Raw genomic sequence first — 16013 nt, forward strand, 5'->3', positions numbered from 1 at the left:
CATGATAAAGATTCAATGCATAGGGGAGACATTTCACCCTTCTCAATGAAGGGAGCAATTTCTCCCACCAACATTCATTCATTTAGCCATCATTCTTGAAATACCTCTCATATTCCAAGCACTGAGGTAGCTACCAGTTATAAGTCTTGGTGGGAGAGTGAGGGTGGAAAAACCCCTTTATTATAGCCTCTAATATTTAAATTCTCAACAGGCTATATACATCACTTATTGAATAATATAACAAATTATGAAATACAGTGTTTATTGGAGGGCATGAGGCCATATAGTTGGGAGTTAAAAAAGTGACATAAGAGCTACTCCCAGCCCTCAGAGAACTTAAGAGGAGAGCTGTAGTTCTATATCAGAAGTAATGTTCCCCCAGGGTGACTATTTTGGTTGTCACACTAAGGAAGGGAATGTATGCTACTGGCATATAGTGACCTGGAATGACAGTAAACATTCTGCAGTGCAAAGGACAGCCACCAACAACCAAAAATTATCCATCCCCAAACGTCAATAGTGCCTAGGGTCAGAAAGCCTGGGCTGTATGAACCAGCAAAACAAACACAGGCAGAATTAGGCCACAAAGTGCATTACATAACACCTCTTTACGAAGGTACAGACATTTGGTTGTAATCATAGTAGCCACTAACATTCTTGGTGCCCTTATTATCTGCCTGTATGTCTTAACAGTCATTTAACCCTCTTTATAACTCTATGATGTGGAGGTATGATTTTTTAATTCATTCCACAGGTGAGGAAACTGAGTTCCAGGGAGATTGCATTAATTGCTCAAGTCAGAAAATTAGTTTGTGGTAGAGCCAGAATTTGAACCTAGGAAGTCAGCCTCAGAAGCCTACCATCTTAACCCATTATGCCAATTCTGCAAAGCATGTTGGGACCTCTCCTAATAAGAATAGCAATTTTTTTTTTTTTTTTTTTTTTTTTTTTGCGGTACGCGGGCCTTTCACTGTTGTGGCCTCTCCCGTTGCGGAGCACAGGTTCCAGACGCACAGGCTCAGCGGCCATGGCTCACTGGCCCAGCCGCTCCGCGGCATGTGGGATCATCCCGGACCGGGGCACGAACCCGTGTCCCCTGCATCGGCAGGCGGACTCTCAGCTACTGCGCCACCAGGGAAGCCCAAGAATAGCAATTTTTTATCAAAGAATGAGGTTGAGAATCTGGACTGTAGTTTCACTGTGGCTATAATCTCTCTGAGCTTCAGTTCCCAAAAGGAAAGATTTAGATTTTGCCAGTTGTACTGTCCTTTTAAAGTTCTTGTTCAGCGTTAAAATTGTATTATTCTGGTATTAACCAGATAGTATCCTTACAACACATTTTTGATTGTCTAGTATGATATAGGCAATGTGTGGGTGCTTGGAAAACACAGGAAAGATATTATTCTATGTGAAATAAAAGACAGTAAAATAATGTTCCTGGACTCAAAAATTTTACATACTCCATAACAGTCTAAATTTCATCAGAGGAATTTATACAAATTTCTGTGTGCATATAGAAAAATGGCTGTAACCGATTAGGCTCTGAAGTCTCATTTTCCCAGTGAAAAAATTGAAGGCCAGAGCATTTGAATGATATCACCAATAATACAGATCACATTTTAGTACTTATATACATTATGTTTTAAATAGTTTCAAAAGAAATTGTGCATTTACAATTATGAAATTCTTTGTGTTGCAGTCATGTAAGTGATGTGAGGGGATAGTTTTAGGTCAGTGCCTAACATGAAAGTAATGCTGAACTGTGTCTAGTTAAATTTACCCTTGAAAATTCCTTATATTTCCCCCCAAATATGGGATACTTGGTGTAATACTTTCCTAAGGCTAAGTGTCACAAACTGGGTGGCTTAAACCAACAGAAATGTATTCTTTCACAGCTATGGAGGGTAGAAGTACAAAATCAAGGCATTACCAGCCCATGTTCCCTCCGAAGGTTCTAGGAAAGAGCCTTCCTTTTCCTTGCTTCTAGTGGCTTCTAGCAATCTGTGGTGTTTATTAGCTTGTATTGAATAGCTGCATCACTCCAGTCTCTGCCTGTGTCTTCCTATGGACTTCTTCTCTGTGTGTATCTCTGTGAGTCCTCTCCTTTTTTTTTTTTCAACTTGCCATTTTAAACTTCTTTCTTTTTCTTTTTTCAAAATTTATTTGGCTGTGCCGGGTCTTAGTGGTGGTGCGCAGGATCTTCGTTGCAGCATGCGAGATCTTTAGTTGTGGCATGTGAATACTTACTTGTGGCATGTGGGATCTAGTTACCTGACCAGGGATTGAACCCGGGCCCCCTGCATTGGGAGCGTGGAGCCTTAGACACTGAAACCCCTCTCCTCTTTTTATGAGGACACCAGTCATTGGATTTAGGGCCCACCCTTGTACTGTATGACCTCATCTTAACCAATTACCCCAGTAAAGACTATTTCCAACTGGGTTTACCTTCTAAGGTTTCTGACGGACATGAGTTTTGGGGGACCCTATTCAATTCACTATGTCTGATATATATATATATATATATATATATATATATATATATATATATAAAATGCTGTATGAGAATAGTGACACTTACATGTACGACGTGCACCCAGAAGAAAACGGTCTTGCAGATGGAGTTCTCCAGCACTGTATCTTTAAACACTAGAATGAGATGCAGCATAATGAGACACTTAACTTATTCGTAGCTGTAAGAACCAACTTGTATTAACAACCTCAACTCATGCATGGTGAGCAGAATTGCCCACAGTTTTTTTCTCTCACTCTCTTCTGTGCATGGTTAATTCCATTTAACTAAAATGACATCTGATGTGTATTTCCCCAAGAAAAAATGATGAATCCTTGTAATTATTTTACCTTTTTGTGATTTTTCCTGTGATTCTATTTAAGTGAACATTACTATTTTAGACAGATCAAAATGTTCTAACCTTTATTTTGCACATTTCAAAATTCTTAACCCTGCTATCTATCATTATTCTATTGCAAAGTTCTGTTTTGGATATTTACCATGATCACTGTAAAAAACTTTATTATAGGGCTTCCCTGGTGGCACAGTGGTTGAGAGTCCGCCTGCCGATGCAGGGGACACGGGTTTGTGCCCCGGTCTGGGAAGATCCCACGTGCCGCAGAGCGGCTGGGCCCGTGAGCCATGGCCACTGAGCCTGTGCGTCCAGAGCCTGTGCTCCACAATGGGAGAGGCCACAACAGTGAGAGGCCCACATACCGCAAAAGAAAAAAAAAAATACAAACTGTTTATTATAAACTCTACCAGAGTCATATAAAGTCTCATGATAGTGATATACATGGCAGTTTTTTTAACAGTTTGAAATCATAAAGTTCTACAACAAATGATGCTGAAAGTATTCGTTGAATAGGGTGCTTAAGAAAGCCATATATGGAGAACAATGAAATAAATTAATCTGATACAAAAATGAAAAAGCAAACCAGAAAAAAAGTACTCTGGAATGGCACAGTAAGGCCCTCTGAAAATTTGCTCCTACCCAAGGGTAATAAATATACTTGAAAAAATAGTGAAAACCAACTTTTTCAGGGCTCAGGGAAATTAATCAAAGGCTTCCAACAATAGAATAAGAGCTTATCCAAGAAAAATAGCTAGATCTTGGTAAGAACAGCAAACTTTTAAATTTGCTCTATTTATACTCCCTATTCCCCAAGTCTTTGGTAGCCTTGAAAATCAGCAACTTTGCAAACACAATATATGTGGGAAGTAGTGGCCTAGCAGTAACTAGAGAGGCAGAATGGGTTTGCAGCTCCCCCCATAATCACACACCCAGAGAATCTTCACTATCTGACAGCTCACTGGAAAAGCTCCATTTTTAGTATTTGTCTTTATTTGACTTACTCACAGCTTATACTACAGAAAAAGCCTTATCCTCAGGGTACTTGAAAATAATTAGGAGCGACTGTTTAACTTTAAAGCTTCCTGAGGCAGTGGTACCAGTTAGGGTAAATAAGAAGATGGCCAAGAAAACTTAAAAAGAAAAATTGAGGAATGAGATATCATAGGAGGCTTTGAAATCTCTGACATGTTCTGGATAACCTAGAAGGCCATGCATATATGCAGGGCTGTTCACATGCCCAGGAAAGACCCGAAAAAGCCCTGATTTCTCACCTCTGTCTGACACTGGAGTTCTGCACAAGGGGGAAGTGAGTGCTAAGGCAGAGCTATAAACTGCCAAAATTTTAAAGGTTTGTTCCAGCACACACAGAGTCATTTGGCAAAGGATGAGAGACTGAGCCATCTAAAGCAATTAAGAAAATCTCTGTCCAGTGATTCACTGACCACAGAGTTAATTGAGTTGAGACTTGAGTGGCATATGATAAAAATACAAACTTTACATAAATTTGCTGCTGCAACAATAACAACAACAGCAAACTCTGGTGGGGAGAGTTGGTTATAATTTCCACAGTTGTCCCAGTAAATTATTTAAATCATCAATTGTTTAACAAAAGATTACAAAACACACAAAGAAACAGGAAAATATGCTCCATAAACAGGAAGAAAACAATCACTAGACAATATCCCAGAGGAAGTTCAGACAATGGAAGCAGCTATAATAAATATGTTTAAAGAACTAAAGGAATCTACATGTAAAGAGTTACAGGAAAGTATGATATCTCAGCAAATAAGAGATTAATATTATTTTAAAAAGAAACCAATAGGAAATCTGGAGTTGAAAATTAAAATAACTGAAGTGAAAAATTTACAACAGAGGATCAACAACAGATCTGAGTTGGCAGGTTCTAAATCAGCAAACTTGAAGATAGGTTGAGATTATCTAGTCTGAGGTCAAATAAAACAAAAATGAAAAAAAGAAATGGACAGAGTCTCAGAGACGTTTGGGATACCATCTGCATAGTTGGAGTTCCAGAAGTAGATGAGAGAGAGAAAGAGGCAGAAAAAAATATATGAAGAAATAATGGCCCCAAACATCCCCAATTTGATGAAAAGCATTTATGAATATTTAGTCATACAGGAAGCTCAACAAATTCCAAGTAGAATAAACTCAAATAGATCCACACTTAGACACATCATAGTCAAACTGTCAAAAGCCAAAAACAAAGTCCACCAAAAAAAAAAACTTGCACGTAGTTGTATATAGCAGCTTTATTCATAATTGCCCAAACTTGGAAGCAATCAAACTGCCCTTCAGTAGATGACTGGGTAAATGAAGAGTGGTGCATCAAGACAATGGACTATTGTTCAACACTAAAAAGAGATGAGCTATCAAGCAATTTAAAAAACGTGGAGGAAATTTAAGTGCACATCACTAAGTGAAGGAAGCCAATCTGGAAAGGCTACATACTGTATGATTCCAGCTCTAAGGCTTTCTGGAATAGGCAAAAGTAGTAAAAAGGTCACTGGTTGCCAGAGGTGGACATGGGAGCAGGATTGAATGGACAAAGCACAGGGCAGTGAAAATAGTCTGTATGATATTTTAGCAATGGGCACATGTCATTATAACCTTTCTCCACACCCAAGAGTGTACAACACCAATGAGTGAATGCAAAGGTAAACGATTAGCATTGAGTAATTACGATGTGTCAGTGCAGGTTCATCAGTTGTAACAAGTGTACCATCTGGAAGGTGATAATGGGCGAGCCTCTGCATGTATAGAGATACTTGGGAAATCTCTGTGCTTTCCTCTTAATTTTCCTGTGAACCTAAAACTGCTCTAAGAAACCGAAGCCTGAAAAAAAGATAGAAAATGAAAGAAATCAAAGCAGTAAGGCAGAGTGACTCATGTAGTACAAGGGCTTCTTATCAGAAACCAAGTAAGCCAAAATTGCTTCTTATATCATTAGAAAGTATAGAAATAAAAAATGGGGTAAAAGTCAGGTTTCTGGCTGAAATTAAGAGAAGCATTGGCTTTGACCATGACCTTCCTGGTTGGAATTACAAGTAGTGGTGAGAGTGAGATTAATATGCCATCTAAAGAAAGGAATCATCTAACAAAATATTTCATTTCTGGCTTTTATTATTTCATAAATCATCTCCCCAATGTCTCTTTGGACTGAAATTCAGTCTAATCTCTCATATCACATGCTTACTCTTGCTAGGACAAGCAAATTAAGGCAAATAGTTTACAAGTATATGACAGACACCAGCTGTGTTGGAACAGGTGTGTATTAAGCATTTGACACAAGCTTTATAGGTTCTTAAAACTTCAGAGTTTTATGCTTAGAACTGTCAGGCTCGAAACTTTAAATTGATGATTTGTTTGAGTATATTGTTGGTATGTGTGACAAAAGAAAAAAATCCAAGAAAGGTCTTTATAACTTAGAAAGTCCTGTGACTAAAGAACTGTTCTAAGATCAAGAATGGAGAATAGATACAGATCGTAACTAGTCAAGCTAGACCCATTGAAAACCTGGCTGACTTCAGTTAATTAATTCCATCTACATCAATGAGGAATAAACTTCATTTTGTACATATGTGGTCAGCCACACTCTTATTTATGAGGCAATACAGCATCAATGGTTTTCTTATCAATATGAAGTCTTTTCATAAATCCTGGTCTGCATCTCATAATGGTGCCCATCCTGTCAGCTTTTATGCAGTCCAGAAGGGCTTCCTCTCATATTTCATTTTGAAATCTGATTCCAGTATTGTGATTACCATTTGGGCCTTTGGTCACTTTTTATTTTAAATGATTGCCTGTTTGTGAGTTTGGATTATGTCCACTCAGACATTGAGTGAGCATATGAGTGGTTTTTCATCTCCATCCTGTTTCTTCTCAGTACATGATTTCTATTATTTTCACCATGATTGACAGCTCTCTGAGGCCAGGGGCTGTCCTTCATCTCCTAATTCTTCGTAGCATGTAACACAGTTTTTGGTGAAAAAGTGCTCAAATTTTGCTTAAGTGAATAGCTGTTTTGCTTTTTTTTTTGCGGTACGTGGACCTTTCACTGCCGCGGCCTCTCCCGTTGTGGGGCACAGGCTCCGGACGCGCAGGCTCAGCGGCCATGGCTCACAGGCCCAGCTGCTCCGTGGCATGTGGGATCTTCCCGGACCAGGGCACGAACCCGTGTTCCCTGCATCGGCAGGCGGACTCTCAACCACTGCGCCACCAGGGAAGCCCAGCTGTGTTTTTTATATAAAGAAAATCGCATTAGTTTTGGAAATTTGGCTATTTCTTTCCTGGGCTGTAGTTTCTTGTTTTCCATATACATGTTAGAACTGATTTCCGGTAATCAGTCAAAATCCTCTCTGAATTTGTAAGTAAATGCATTACTTCCTCATCAGTAAAATGGAATAAAAATAGTGTTTACCTCTTGGCGCTATTAAGCAGATAAAACAATTCAGTATATGGAAAGTGCCTGTTACATTCATTCATCCATTCTACAGATCCGAGTGAGGGCCTACGGCTAGAGATACATCAGGGAGCAAAGCAGCTAACAAATTCCCACTTGTGCGGCTTACAGTCTCTTAACAATATGAATATACAGTTCAGAGTACACAAGTGAACTTGCTCCCAAGCCAGAAAAATCCAAAGTAATGTTGTGTAAGGTTGACTCCTGAGCATGTAGAAAAAGTCGTAGTGATTGCTTCAAAAGTGTAGATTCAATAAAAATACTCACTGGGGACTCAACTCATTCCCATTCTATTTTTGAGGCCAGTAAACTATAAAAATGACAAATATAATGACCTGCTCTCGAGTCTCAGTATTCCAGCTGTGCAGTTACAGGAATGGCACTGGGGTTTAAAACGCCGTGTGTGGGAAGTGTTCAGGAGTTTAACTGACCACAAGATGAATATGAGGAAGTAGTATGATATGGATAGAAAAAAAAGTCATTTCTTTTTAATTCTATGGCTATCATAGAAATGTATAATTCGGAACAAGTGTTGTCATACTCTGGCTCAATTCTGTGCTAAATATAGTATGACTCTTACAACGCTGAAAGAAGTACGAATAAACCAGAATGTTTCTAGTGAAGAACAAGCAGTATATGAATGGGTGAAGAGTAACGATAGATGGTAAAAGAGGAAATCTTAAGGAAACACCAGATCTGACATGTAGAGAAGATTTGAGGGGACAATAGGAGCTGAAAGATCACACAGAGGAAATGAATTTATTGATAGACAGAATGCGGATCAAATGAGTGAATCTAAAGAAAGGCAGCTTTAAACTAAATGTGATTAAGGGCAGAAAGAAAATGAAGTTCACACCCTCGTGAAATTTATGAATGCAGTACCTATAGAAGAGTTCCCCGAGAGGCTGAATGAAGACAGTGGCCAGCTCCATCCCAGTCTGCTGTTTTGAAAGCATGACCCCTTTTGACTTTAGTCCCATTGTTAAAATCTAATGGCTAATCTTTTGAGCAACTTCACGTAGACTCAAAGAATTTTAGGTTTAGAACAAATAGAAATAAATGTAGATAATCTTCACAAGAGCAGGTTTTATTATTACTACTGCTAATAAAATACTTTCTCTTGGGACTCTACCAAGCATAGCATTTATAAGTTGGTTGGTGAACCTTGAAATTCATTTTTCCCTTAAAAAGTAATGTTTTAAATCTTGATTAATTACCCCACAGCCTCTTTAAATCATAAAATCGATGAAGATTGAGATCAAGAGATTAAGGGAAGCTTATAAAAAGGCAACCCTTTCCTGAATGCTGTGCTAACAGTAGAGGGGGCAAATAGCTTTCTTCTCTTCAATCAGCTCCACTAAATTGGAAATGCCTGCCTAGAGAGCTGTGTTTAGGATTCTGAAGCACAATCTTTCATCACTAGGGAAAAAGTGCCGTGATAAGTATCCTCTGTCATTTGCAGAGGACCCATACCTTGTTAAACACAACATGTCACATAGCATGAAATGGAGCAAGTCATTGGTCTTGGTGTGTTAGAGTTCATCCTTTCGGGTTTCCATTTGTCCTTGACACCCCGCTTCATATGCACCTTCCCCTTCTGGAGGCCAGCCTGTCTGATCTGTAACAAGTGAAGCCCAAAACCAGATGCAGAAACCGTAGCCTTGCATGGACCTCACCCCCTGCTCCCACATTTGCATAAGGTCCTATCCTCATTTGTTTCTCATGGTGGTCCTACTCTGATCAAACCCTCCCTGATACACTTGATTAAAATCATGCACGAGAGCTTCCGTGGTGGCGCAGTGGTTGGGAGTCCGCCTGCCGATGCAGGGGACGCGGGTTCGTGCCCCGGTCTGGGAAGATCCCACATGCCGCGGAGCGGCTGGGCCCGTGAGCCATGGCCGCTGAGCCTGCGCGTCCGGAGCCTGTGCTCCTCAACGGGAGAGGCCACAGCAGTGAGAGGCCCGCGTACTGCCAAAAAAAAAAAAAAATCATGCACGAGATGGGATCAGGTGTGAAAGGCTGAATCAAGTGTACAGTATTTTCTGTTGGCTAATAGTCCCTAATAAGAACAAACACTTAATGGTTCCATATATCACATAAGCTGCTGACGCAACACAAAGACCTCTGTAGGTTCCTGCTTCAGTCAAATGCTGAGTCAGATCTTACTGTGGATGAACACTGTGTGACTAGGAATAGGAAATACCAACACTGTACTTCATGTGTTCCAGTTGCTTTTTTCTTGGATTAAGTGGAAATGAATGCTTTTGCAGCTTTATTTCCAAGGGTTGATTTGGAAGTGCATTTTAAGGATGCTGTGTGTGCCCTGTACAGTGTTAAGAATGTCTTTGTTTAAAAAATGCCTTTATTTTTTGGGAAAAATTGATAAGATCTCTTTGCCTTATTGTTGTGACATGTGAGAAACGTTTATTAAAATGTGCAAGCATTAACGTTTTAAAACTTCCATGAAAAGAAATGGAAATTTTATATTAAAGGATTTTTCCTCTTCAGATTTATTAGTTAAAGAAATACTAGATACACTTATAATAAATAATGTGTGTTCTCCTTATGGCTTCTTAATAGAAACAGGCAACTGATTAAGAAAACCTCTCTCTGTGGTCTCTCCCTTTCAGGGTCTAATCTGTATTTTCTACACAGAAAAAAATAGGGGAAAGCCCTTGAATTAACAAATTAAGGCAACTCCGTCCATTTGGTAGAATGAAAAACTTAAAAAAATGCAGTTCCTCCTCCTTTTACTGAGAGTGGATTTTACGATGTAGGGACGTTCTAATTTCTACCTAAAACCACTGTAAAAAAAATTTCATAAGAAACTGCAACATTTCTGCTCACCTATAGGCAGCTCAATTTCTACAGCTAGTTTGAAGGAGATGCCAAAACTCACATCTGAAAAGAGGTAAATAATGGTTTTCCTATTCCTGAAATGCATGCATACCCGAACTTAATTTTGCCTGAGGGACAAAAACAGAATTCAGAGTTCACAGTGAGTTTATTTGATGAATACAGCAGCATTTTTGCATTTTCAATTGTATGCTCAATTTCCTACTTTAAAAATATCCTAAAATTAAGCATTAAGCCCTGCTGGAGAGTGACAAGACGGGGGCACAGCAGTGCCCGTAAGAGTGCCCGAGCCCTTTCCTTAGGGATATTCCTAATTAAAAACTGGCTGGCGCCTGCGAGTGGCTTGCATTGTTCTATATAGAGATCACCATGAATTGCAGCCTCTACAGAGGTGAAGGTGTGGTGTGCCAAAAAAGGAAAAACCTATAGCAAATAGAGAAAACTGATTGTGTCTCCTGGATTGACCAGGTAAAAAGGGAATTCAGAGATTTCGGATTTAATATTCTTTCTCTTCTGCTTAGAATTCAGTTTTTTCTTGATCTTTCCAGTTCAATGGCTTTTAACCATCAGGAGTTTCCTGGGAAACATGATTTAAAAACATATAGATCTTTCAGGGCTCCCTCCATTCATTCTTAACTGAATCCAGAATCAGTCCTGGGAATCTACTTAGATACCAAAGTCTTCAGAAATTACGGCACATGGTACCGTTTGAGCACCACAAATCACAGTGCAAAACATCCAGTCAGTAATAGGAAACTATAAAGTAAAACATACAGAAAACATCTGGTGAAGAATCGGTACAGTACTGTCCCCAAAACCCTCATGGCCCAACACTCCATGCACTCTGCAGCCTAAGTAACTGTGAAGGAAGAAGGTTCTCAGATCCTTCTGTGTGTGACCAGTACCAGCTGTCTGAGCAAAATATCGATTCTCTGGCCTCTCCATTTTCCCCAGACATTTAATACATTTGGCCTCGTACCCAGGAATGTCTACTGTTAGCCTTCACGCCGTGTGGCCCTGCCACACGTGCTTTTGCAGAGTACACTTGACAAAATTCTGCTTAAGGAATGAGGTCAACACAGCATGGGCACCAAGGACGTGATGATAACAGCTGTAACTTCACATAGTCACAAAGTAATTGAGAAGAAATGAATCTACGTTCCTCTGTGAACTACCTAGAATTTTCTCAGCAAGTACACGAACCTTGGGTATTTCTGTTCTGATCTTTTCTATCTAGTGATGACAATTTTATATCCCTCTGTGAGTTTATTTTTATTAATTAAAAAGAAAACCTCTTGGGTTATGAATTTAAAAAGCCCAGTGTTAGCTTTGTCTTCAGGCATCAGATGTGTCGCCAGAACCGTTTCTCCCTAGTTCTTTCCTCTGCTGTCCACATGTTAACTTCTTCCTCTGCTGCAAGCCTCTCTACTTTGGTGGACAATTGTTTGCAGGAGCTCCATCCTCACAACCCCTCGGGTTCAAAGCCAGTGGGAGCAGCTTGAATCCTGTCAGCTGGTTCTGCAAAATCTTGAGCGTTACTGTGAGTGGACAAACGTAGGTCATATGGTTGGTGGAATGTGATTGGTTTAGCCTTGGTATACGTGTCGATGGGGGTGAAAACCCCCAAGACCACACTTGCTGAGAGAGCATAACGGGGGCACCCACTGATTGCTGCTATTGCCAGAAGGAGGGAGATAGATCTGGGGAGAAATCTCCAGTAAACGTCCACTATGAAACTGTGTATGTACGGAAGCAACCAGAAATAACATGCAGGGTTAGTGCCTGGAAGGTTGCCAGATGACTGGTATTGAAAGAGACAATTTAGTATTTTGAGCTTCCTTGCTAGAAAACACAGTAAAGAAAAGTACTAGAGCTGTCAATGTTTGTGGTTTCTACTTAAGCCAGTTTATTTGTTACCTTGTTGGGATCTGTGGTTTGTACTTGAACTCTCGGCTACTCCCCTGCATATGGCAGGAATTACCTTTCAGAATCTCTGTACATGTGTGTGTAACCCTTCCTTGGGGGTTCTTAATCTTTTTTTGTGCCATAGACCCCTTTGGCAGTCTGAGGAGGCCTAAGAATCCCTTCTCAGAATAGTTTCTAAAAGCATAATGGAACATACATACAACTGCAGAACAAATACATTTTATTAAAAGTTTCAATATGTTATAAATAAATCTGTGATATAGAATTACGTGCTTCTTTAATAACACATTACATTGTTCAGTAAAACTCTGTCTTCTTTTTTTTAACTTTTGCTATCCCAGTTCACAGACACACTGAATTTCAAGAGATGTCCATAGACTCCAGATAAAGGAATGCTATCACATAGATGCTGGTAGCCTATTAGCAAAGATGACCACGTGTAGTTCCTCCATTTGAAGGCCTCCACTTGCTCCCAACTTCAGGGTGAAGTCTGAAATCCTGAGCAGGACACACAGGCCCTATTACAACCCAAGAAGGCTCAGTTTCTTATGCTTCCCCACCTTGTACTTGAAGCTCAGACGATACTGGACAGCAAACAGTTCCCTGAACGGGCAGTGTCATCTCACCTCTGGGCATTTTCACGCAGTGGGCACCTGCCAGGGCAAGCTCTGCTTCTCTCTCTGCCATTCTGCCTGGCAGACTCTGCAACATCCTTTGGGATTCAGACTCATCTCCATCCCAGACTGAGCCAGCTCTGCCCCTTCCATGGGCTTCCACTGACCCCACTCACCCGGTTACATTCTCCTAACAAGGCAGTAAACCAGAGAATCAGGATGTGCAAATAGCTGGAAAGATCGAGGTACTTAGAGCACTTACCCCCTTACTCACCCCTCGCTGTTGCAAGTTTTCAGGCCAGGGTCTTCACTAAATAGTAAGTGCCCATATTATTAAAATTATTTTCAATACTTTTTCCCACATTTATGTCACATGTTAGTGTGAAGATAATCTTAGTATTCTATCTAATATATAAATCTGTGATTGGAAAAGATGAATGATGGACTCAAATAAGAGCGAAACCTCTATGTGTTTGTGTGTATTTTAAATTGTACCATCAACTGGATAATAATAGTGTCTTATAGTTATTTAGCATTGATGATGTTCCAGGACAGTTTTCAGCACAGTTTGTATATTACCTCACTTAATCTTCGCAACAACTGTACAGCTACTGTTATTAGCCCTGTTTTCAGGAAATTGAAGCTTAGAGAAGTTGAACCACTTGCCCAAAGCCACATTGCTGGTAAGAGATTTGAGTCTAGAAGATAAGGCTTCAGATCTCTTCATCTTATGGCATAATGTTTATTTTTATCAATGAACTACCATGTCACGTATGCATATAATGGAAGTATAGGTATTTATGCGTACGTGTACGTACCCAGACATAAATAAGTTTTTTGCATGCATCATTCTTATAATGTTTTTCTGGTTGAACATCCTGACTGAGGATTTGGTGTTAACAGTTCTCTTCTAGGAGTTGGTAAAATTGTAGTTAGAAATAGCTAATGAAGTAGGTATTCTGGTTGTACCTGAGACCACTACCATTTTCCTGCCCATACTGATTCTCTGACTTATCAATTTTTCTCTAAAATGTCATCTTGAACTAGTGCTTAGGTAACAGAATTTGGAGGTAGCAGACCTGTGTTCAACCCTAACTCAGCTCTTTGCACCTTTGGAATTAAGCTACTGACTTAACCCAGACCTCAGGCTCCTCATTGGAAAAAATGTGGAGCGTGTTGCCTGCTCAGATTTACTTAATGAGCTTAGCTATATTTTGGGTTTTCTAACTATATCCATTTTTATCTGATAAAATTTTAGGAATTTGAGGTACAGGCACCTTAACGCAAAATGTGTTGCGTCTCTTTTAGTCTTTTGAAAAATGGCCTCTTCTATAGACTCCTAAGGAAGGAGAGGTTTATACATGACAATTTTCCAGGTGTCATCATTTTTTCCCCACCTTTATAATTCTTCTCACATCTAATCAAAAATAATATTATTTATTCTAAGCTGATCCACTTTTTCTTATTAAGTGGTTAATTTAGAAAGAAAACATCATTTCTGTAAACTTACTGGGTAGATATAATTTTTCTTTACTATGTTAAGATAAACAGAATGCAAAATGAAAGCATCAAGCGAAATGGCCCCTCATCTTACATCCTCTGGCGTACGAATGGTGGTATTTGTACTTGCTTTTGGAAATGCTGGCTGAAGATTGTCACCTGAACGAGCCCTCTATCAAACCTCACCTAATTAAAGTTCCTAGCATGAAAAGGGGTCATCTGCTCACTCACTGGCATTTACTGTTGACCTCTCCAATTATACACACAGCTTTGACCTCGTGGCATTAAATGTGCGCTTTGACCATGGTTAGGAGCTAAGGGCAAAGCAGGCTATTGGCAAAACTGCACAACCAAAAAGTTATTTAACTTCAACATCACTCTACCTCTTCCTTTTCCATTTTTCTTACCTCTTCAAGAATTCTAGCTGCCCAGATGCTTCCTGTGTCCGCCCCTTACTGAAAGCCCATTTACAGTTTGTCCTCTAGAAGCAGAAACCTTTCCTGGAAGAAAGCATTTTCTTCCATCTATATTCATTTCCTCTCTTCTGCCTCAAAACTTCAGAACACAGCTTTCCTGGGTAATGTTCTCTCAGATACATGCTTGGTAACTCTCTGATCTAATATACTGATTCTTGATGAGATTTCTAATTGATAATAATGTAGCCAAATTTCTTAGTCTGTGCTGGAGAGGGATTTGAATTTCAATGCGGCAGTAGCCTTGAATCATTCTCTTTTATTCTAAAATGATGAGTGTCTGAGAGAGTTTAATCCTCTTCCTGGGTAGATTTTTCTTCAGCAGAGAACTTGACAGCACCATCCTGCAGATCATACTATATAGCCTAGAAGTTCTAAATCTCTGGGAACTGAAGTCCTATTAATCTTCCTGTGAAAGGGTCTGGGATTGTCAAAGAAATAAACAAGCAAAATTTTTCTTTAAATATTTTAAAGTATCTGTTAGTGTTCTCATTTTCAATAAGTGTTACAAGTGTAAAGTAGAAGCAGAGTAGCTGGCGGTAAGTTACATTGCAACTTGCTCATCATTTTTATGAAAATCTAGAGTCTGGCTGGTTTGTGTCAGTCATAGCCTACAGTAGAGATGCCCAGCCTACGGTAGGAGAGCCTGAGGCACTCACCTGGGCCCGTACTACTTGGGGCGAGCCCTACACACATTTCCCAACACAAGCCAAGGCTGTGGCTGGACCAGCCTTAATGATTCTTATTATGATTGCAAGACTCCTGTCAGGAGCAACCATCAGGGAACTTTGAAGGAGCAAGAGTTATTACTCTCTTTTATTTATTTATTTTTATTTAAAAAATGTTTATTTTCTACTGGGGTATACTTGATTAACAATGTTGTGTTAGTTTCAGGTGTACAGCAAAGTGATTCAGTTAGACATATACACGTATCTATTTTTTTTTCCCTTTTAGGTTACTACAGAGTATTGAGAAGAGTTCCCTGTGCCGTACTGTAAGTCCTTGTTGGTTATTTGTTTTAAATATAGCAGTGTGTACATGTCAGTCCCCAACTCCCAGTCTATGCCTAAGTCCTGGAGGGTACAGGACATGCCTGAGGGCCACACAGCACGGTTGTAGGTTGGGGAAGGGGGAAGGAGGGAAGAGAGAGAGAGAGAGAACCTGGTGTTCCACCTCTTTACTGGGGTCTAATGATGGAGTGCCTAGGATTTTGTGGGTTCACTCTTTATTAGTGAATTTAAAATGTAAGAGAGAGAATTGGGGCACAGGATGGGAAAAGCTGGTCACTCGAGTGGTAGTTATC

This window comes from Phocoena phocoena, chromosome 10 (genome assembly GCF_963924675.1).
Source record: "Phocoena phocoena chromosome 10, mPhoPho1.1, whole genome shotgun sequence".
NCBI classification, from domain to species: Eukaryota; Metazoa; Chordata; class Mammalia; order Artiodactyla; family Phocoenidae; genus Phocoena; species Phocoena phocoena.